This window comes from Montipora capricornis, chromosome 1 (assembly GCF_036669925.1).
Source record: "Montipora capricornis isolate CH-2021 chromosome 1, ASM3666992v2, whole genome shotgun sequence".
Lineage (NCBI taxonomy): Eukaryota > Metazoa > Cnidaria > Anthozoa > Scleractinia > Acroporidae > Montipora > Montipora capricornis.
This window is the reverse complement of record NC_090883.1, coordinates 32,664,677-32,672,176: the sequence shown is the minus strand read 5'-3', so window position 1 is coordinate 32,672,176 and position 7,500 is coordinate 32,664,677. Positions and strand designations below refer to the sequence as shown.

Sequence of the window (7,500 nt, the reverse complement as noted above, 5' to 3'; positions counted from 1 at the left end):
ATATAACAATATTTCTTTTGTACGCAGAATCGGTTTTACCAAAGGGAGAATAATTTAAATTAAGGCCGTCTCCATTTTGTCTCCGTTTACCGTCGAATACGTTTCCAAATTTTGGGTCGGTCGTTCGGTCGGAGTTAAAAGAAAAAAGCAAAAAGAAAATCAGACGCAATCTAAAAACAATAGTCTCAATCTGTGGACTGTGGAAAAAGTGGAGGTGGCAGGGGCCAGAAACTAGAAGCGAGTTAGTGCAGGCACAGGCTCCCCAAGCTGAAAATACGTGGTGTATGCGACAGTTTGTGTATATAGAGAATAGGCCATTTCCTATTTCATGTCTGCCTCCTCTTCAAAGCGAGTCTGAGTGCGAAGTTTTTATGAAAATTAGTTTTCATTCTTATGTAAAGTAGAACTAATTTCCATCACAAAACTTCGCACTTAGACTCGCTTTGAAGAGGAGGCATACATGAACTCGGAAACGGCCTATTGTATTGTAAATCACCGATCGTAAAAAAATTGTGCAAATAACTATCTCATTTGAAATAAAGTTTTCCTACCTCAAATGTGTGACGAACTTGTCTCTTTTGCCGAGTTTAGAGCCATTCTGACGCCGTTTAGTGAAGTTATCCGGAAGGCCGTTACTAAAATAATAGGAAGGCCGACCACTCCATCCATCGCTGGCCAGACCTCACTCCACAAATCGTTTTCTCCTCAACAGGAAAAGTCCCGAATCGCAATAAAAACAACAGTTCCATAAAGCCCAATAAATTTCACTCCAAATACGTGTGTTTCGGCGGCCGAAAGACTCGTGACGAACGAAAACTTTGCCTTAAAATTCACCTCTTCGGCTTTCCTCAGAGGCTTGTGACCGGGCTGGCGACAACGGAAACTCGCAAGATGGTTTCAGCCTCAACTCTTATTGGTCCATTTGAATTTGACCGCGCGCTGGCAAAACGATCGTTGTTTCGTCCGGTCACTTGCCATTCCATGTCCGGTACTTTCATGCATGCCGATATTTGTGGGGTTTGTTTCATTCTTTATTGTTATATTTTTTTACTTACTTCTTTAAAAGAATTTGAGTGAACTTCAGCCTTACCTGAGAAACTGATTCTTGGGTTCCAGAAACACTGGAAACAGCGTTTCTGAGTGTTCTATTAAAAAAATTTCCCCAGAACCCAGTATGTAGCACGCGCCTTGTGGCGCAAAAAACTGTCACGTCCGGTGCTTTCAGAAATATGTCCGCTACTCAGAGGCACCCAACGAGAATATAGTTCAAAACCACTTAAACATACAGTTGTTAAACGTATTTTGGAATTTAAACGGTACATATGGGCATATTGTTATCCCTTCATAGGCAGCCCAAGTTCGCTTCACTAGAGAGCGTGTAATAATTAATTACTACTGGGAAGATGACCTTTGAGTGCAAGCGGTGTTGCGTTACCGGCGGCCGTTGAGAATTAATTTAAATCCCCACGCACCAGTTGACGACGAAACATTCACCGAGGTTCGCAAATGATGGGGCTTTAGCTTTGCGTGAAAAATCGCGGCTGGGATGGCTTTTCGAGGCGCAAACCGCCTCTGAGCTGACAACGGTCGAAATCTTAGTGTGCAGCCTTGACTTCGTCTTAGAACATTGAAAACACGAAATTCCCGAACGGTAACAATATAAAGCTTCAAAATGCACAAGAATACACCAGAGGTGAGTCATTTTTATTCATTTTATTGAATGAACATTAAGTTGAGGGTTTTTAGGCTCTATAATCGACGGGATTTTATTTCCCATACCAAGTCTTATAACGCGTCCGGGAGCTCCTGAACGCGTTTAAATTCTCAACGGCCAACTGTAACGCAACACCGCTTGCACTCAAAGGTCATCTTCCCACTAGTAAATAATTATTACACGCTCTCTAGTGACGCGAACTTGAGTTGCCTATGCACGCACTTGGCTGGAAATGAGCATTTTCTGCTTCAGATTCCACGATAGCTGATGACTTTAACAGCTGCTGATTACCGAGGAGGACACGGAGCTTGGGTCCGAGGTCAAATTAACTCCACCCGTTGAGGTACGGTCATTTCATGTACATGCCACAGCGGCTTCTCGTAACCATGGAGCTGTAATAATAATAATAATTAATAATAATAATAATAATAATAATAATAATAATAATAATAATAATATAATAATAATAACTTTTTAAGGATTAAACCACTGCAAAAACCGTGTACGATCAAAACTTGCTCTACGTTGGATCAAAATAGATCGTGACCACACCAAAAAAAAAAAAAAAAAAAAACTTTAAAATAGAAAATATCCTGCAAAGGTTGGTCAAGACAACGTGAAGATAGGCGTTGTTGCAATATTTCGGCTGGCCAACACCAACCTGAAGAAGGCTGGTGTTGGCCAGCCGAAATATTGCAACAACGTCTATCTTCACGTTGTCTTGACCAACCTTTGCAGGATATTTTCTATAATAATAATAATAATAATAATATAATAATAATAATAATAATAATAATAATATAATAATAATAATTAATAATAATAATCACTTTGTTTACCCTCGGATTTCAGAGTAGCTAGAAGCTAAAAAAAAAATATCTCCGAGCGTTGAACATATACAGCGAGTTTTATGTATGTGCCAGAAACTACACGGTCTTAAAAATGGCGCGAAAGAGAAGGCATTATAATTCTTTGTTTAGTTCCTAGATTCGTCTCAGTCTGCATCTAATCCAGTAGAGGTCCCTTCTCTTTTGCGTTCGCTGGGCTGACTTGCACGAGACCCACTTTGATCCAACCGCTGTACAAAACCTTGGATGCGGCACTTCAAACCGTATGCCCCATGATACGTTGCTGCCTGTGACTTGAGCCCTCTGTGTTTTCTTAACAGTAATTCCGCTGTTGTTACGTGAAGTATCACGTGAGGAGGATTCGATCGCTCAGTAAAATCCGCGGATGCTCAACACAGTGAGTTTCGACTCATGGCAGAGGTCTCTTTTCCCGTACTCGTCAGCCCAGGGAACACAAAAGAAAAGAGACCTGTTCTGGCAGGGAAGAGCACAGGATCACCAATGCTGCCTCTAAAACAAATCTTTGTAAATGTCGTCTTTCTCTCTATGTCTCCTGCGGTCCATCGATTTCGGTGATGACTGAGTTGGAGATATAGAAGTCGTTATAACTTGCAGGGTGGCATGCATGTGTTATTCCTTAGCATTCGGCCAAACTCATATGTATTAATCAATGGCGTTGCTCAGACTACCAACATTTCTAGCAAATATCTCATTGTTTTAAAACTCCGCAGGAAAACAATAACCATTACCACTTTTTAAAATACAAATCATTTTCTTATGCTTGACATTGTTGTCCTTTCGAATCCTCCAAGTAAATCTCAAAGATCCTTTAAAGAGTTTGCCGGAGAGCATATAATTTCAGGAGCAATGCCAGCTTTCCAAATCAAATGATCTTTACTTGGCCCGGCGTTCAGAACTTGATTAAGGTAGGATTCGCAGACAGTGCATTTAACCCATCGTTTATGGGATTCGTATGGTCACAGCCAGTTTCCCGCACGTTCTGTTCGAGTCTCCCTTTGTTTCAGTCGTTTTAAGTTTTGCTTTTGCTATCTGAAAACAAGGTCGAATGAATTATGCGTTGGAATCATAAATAGTACAGTCACAGCGTTGTGACCTTGCGAAAATCAAAGTTCGAAGATCCAAGCAATAACTCTGGCCTGAGAACTCGAGAGACGGTAATAAAATCAGTCACTTTTTAACGTTTCAAATACATAAGCCAAGTAAAATAGTTTTGAAGTTTGATCGAGTGAAACGTAACCTTCTCAATTAATAGTAATTGTATTTTGAAGTGTGTCTGATGATGAAAACACCTTGTGTTTTTTTTTTTTCATTTTCGAAATGGGGAAAAAGTGGTCACCCAACCTCGTTCCCAGGGTCTCTCGAGCGAGGAGAGACCCTGGTAGGGTCTGGTCACGCACTTCCGTGACAATTGAAAACACTAGGGAGGGGTCCTCTCTAAACAAGGAATTTGTCGCGCTGAGCTTTGTCGAATTCAAAGCGAGGCTAATAGCTTCGCGCTGCGACTCCGCCACTACCCGCGATGTTTTACAGTAGCCTTCAGGCTGCAATTTCGCATAATATTTATTCTAACTTTAATCCAAAAGTTGAAAAATGTAAAACGTCGTTGACTCAACCGCACAATCTACAGCAACTTATGACAGACGATGCATGTTTTCTTCGGCGTTTGCAAACTATTATCGCCGGACATAGCCGCAGAAGAACATATGTTCACATACCGCAGCACGTGATACTTGGTTTGTTTTGGTGACAACACATTCCGCAATCCCGTAGTCTCAGTATAGACAAAATTCTTACTAAGCCGCCCCTCCCTTCATTGGATAAATTGTCATCTCCCAGATTCTGGGAGACACGTGACCAGACCCTACCAGGGTCTCTCCTCGCTCGCCTCAGGTGTTAAGATGAGAGACCCTGGGAACGAGGTTGGTGGTCACCAACCGTTATAACACAAACAATTCAAGACAATGTCAAATCGAACCATAAAAAAGTTAGAATAATACACTAAATAGACTTGAGGCGAAACGACTATGACGCAAATCGGCTTTGATAAGCAGTGAAACAACTATGCAAAAATTGAGGGACCGTTACCATTTTTAACAAGGCAATGAACTGACCAGGATGGACGCCGCATGTCTCCTATATATGTGAATAGGCCTCTTTCGATATATTAAAATTCAGCTTGAAAGAGAGGTTTAGAGGACAAAGACAAGAAAGTGGATGATATGCTAATATCCTTCACATTCATTGCAACTTGTTTTCATTGTTTTTGTCCTCCCTGCCTCACTATCAAGCTGAATATTGATATTTCAAAAACGACCAATTTTCGCAACCGCATGTCATTTTAAATTTCTAGACCACCTCCACGCTCTCTCTCAGGCTAAGTACTTCAAAAAATTCTTGGGAAGCTACGGGTCTCCTAACACCACACTACGATCAGTCGGAGCCAGAGAGAAAAAACACTGTTGAGCGACAAAAAAAGAAACCTCCGCGAAATACGAAAGTGATTGAGGGCGTATCACCATTTTTTTTCGCAACTGTTTTTTTTACGGTCGCACTCGAAACGACCACCGGAAATACGTCTGCGTTCGCTGGCTACTCTCGACCGACTAAGCGAAAGAATGACTGGATGAACTTTATTTTTTAAGTGTCAATTCTTCTGATTGGGACCACTGCATACAAAAATTAACTCAAATCAAATCCAATCAAATGTTGGGTTTTGATGAGAGGGAAAAACCGCAGTACCGGGGAAAAAACCTCTCGGAGCAGAGAAGAAAACCAACAAACTCAACCCACATGTGGCGCGGAGTCTGGTAATCGAACGGTGCACGGGAAGAGCGGGTGGGTACTTAGCGTATTTTTTTTTTATTGTTTAATTTTTTTTAAACAAGGTAAACCCTTCAGTAATTATACAATAACCCTAACGCTAACCCTAATCCTAATCCTGTAGGTTTTACCGTGTTTAGATAATTTTAAACAATAGATAACCACTAAATGACAAATACACCACGTATCTTCCGAAGCGAGTGCTCTCACCACTGCGCCAACACTGCTCCCCAATAGGATACAAGTTGCTTGGCAACGGGCGAAAGGTCAACTAGGAAAAATCAGGGTAATAGGCAGGATTCGAACCTAGGACCTCCGTAACACCGGTCGGATATTTTACCCATTGAGCTACTAAAACTCCTGTGGAGTTTATCTATTGTAGGTCCTGAATGGACAATGTGTCCCGCTGGTCTGTGGCCTCTACAATTCCACAACATTCCATATTCCCTATCTAATTCAGCTTCAATTTATGACAGATCTTCACTGGCAAAAAAAAGGACAATTCAAGAAACTAAGAGCGAAAAAGATAGACCTCCCCAGAAAGGTAACCGGTCGCTTCGCCTACAAGTAAAACTCGCCCGAAAGCCAATTCGCCCACATTGAAGTTAACTCGCCCTCACGTTTGAAGTTATTTCGCCTATACTGATGTGCTTGTACGCATTATTGACGAATAGATTTCAGCAACGAAAGCAGTCAGTGAAGAGGAACACTCAAAACAAGCATAGCGAAGGAGGCAGTTTTCACCTAAATATGCCCGAGGTTGTCAATGTTCCGGAAGAGAAAGGCGTGGCCAATGGTGAAAAGACAACAGCGTTGGAAGATCTCCAAAGCAATAAGTTTGTCGTTTGAATGGTGATGTACTAAATCAATTGCAAGGAAGTCACGGTTCCGTTTACGAGGCATCAATTTTCGCCGGTTGCACGTATAGAACTTTTTTCTTAACTGCAGTTACGACCTGCTCCTTTGACTCCCTTTTCCCGATTTTGAACGACAGTTGACGAGCCCCAGGCAATTCCTTTTTTTTCCGATGGTCCGTGTGAGTTAATTAAGAAAATGGGACAATAACATAGAGGCTTGAAAAACGTGAACTTTTAATTCCCTTTTTCGCCGACGTCGACGTACATGTAGTAGATCTTCAGGTGTCTACATGAGCTCCTGGGCCTGGTTGTTCAAAGCAAATTAACGCTAATCCCTTATTAAAGATTAACCAAGGAGTTTATTTTTCTACTGCCAAATGCTGTTCAACGCTGATATTCGGCAAAACTTTACATTTGAAGAAGTCAATTTTCAAAAACAAAAAGTTGAAAGCATGAAACAAAAGTTTACGCTAATCCTGGATTAAGTTAATCGGCTTTCGAACAACCGGGCCCAGGGCCCAGTTGTTCGAAAGCCGATTAACGCTTATCCCAGATTAAAAGATTACCAAGGAGTTTATTTTTCTTCTCCCAAATGTTGTACAACGCTGATATTTGGCAAAATTTTACATTTTAGAGGAAGTCAATCTTGAAAACGAAAAATAACCAAAAGAAACTTGCACTGAAAAGTTGAAAATTTTAAACCAACGTTTACGCTAATCCTTGATTAAGTTAGCTTTTAGAATCTCTGCACAGTGGCCAATTTACATTATCAACTCCGTTGATAAAACCAAATTTTTGTATACTACTTCCCCACCGACGCAGCACCACAGTTTCTTTAGAAACTACCCCTTCATTCACTTGATTAAGTTAATCGGCTTTCGAACAACCGAACCCTGTGGTGTCTTATTTATATTCATAAGTGCCGTGAACTATGTCTTCGCTTTAGCAGAAATGCAACAGTATTTTTCTAGTGTGAAACGAAGGCCGGGAGAAGGCGCTCATTTTATCAGAAACATTTAAGCTCACGTTAGGGGATGTTTACATGAGTGAACTCACCCCGCCGTGAGTTCCATACCGGGACGGCTAGTTGATTTCTTATCGTGTTTACATGATGCCTGTTCACATTATCGTGTTCATTCTCGTCACCAGTACCTCGGGTTATAATATGTTTGCAAAAGATAAGAGCTCTGGTGACGAGATAGGAAGGTACACTTGACGTTGATTACGCGTGCGCTACCTA

At 41.2% G+C, this 7,500-nt stretch overlaps 1 protein-coding gene and 1 long non-coding RNA gene across 3 annotated transcripts in view; one reads left to right on the top strand and one right to left on the bottom strand.

Moving 5' to 3' along the window:
- Positions 1–2,607: 2,607 nt before the first annotated feature.
- On the top strand, positions 2,608–6,673 carry LOC138040012 (uncharacterized). The gene is made up of 2 exons (XR_011130677.1): positions 2,608–3,488; positions 5,880–6,673. It is a non-coding gene; the product is annotated as an uncharacterized lncRNA (long non-coding RNA).
- Positions 6,471–7,500, bottom strand: part of LOC138039566 (MOB-like protein phocein) — a 98,019-nt gene continuing 96,989 nt past the window's right edge. For both annotated transcript variants that reach the window (XM_068885525.1, XM_068885523.1), the window contains exon 7: positions 6,471–7,500. This exon is cut by the window's right edge and continues 825 nt beyond it. The gene's annotated coding sequence lies outside the window, so the exon portion shown is untranslated.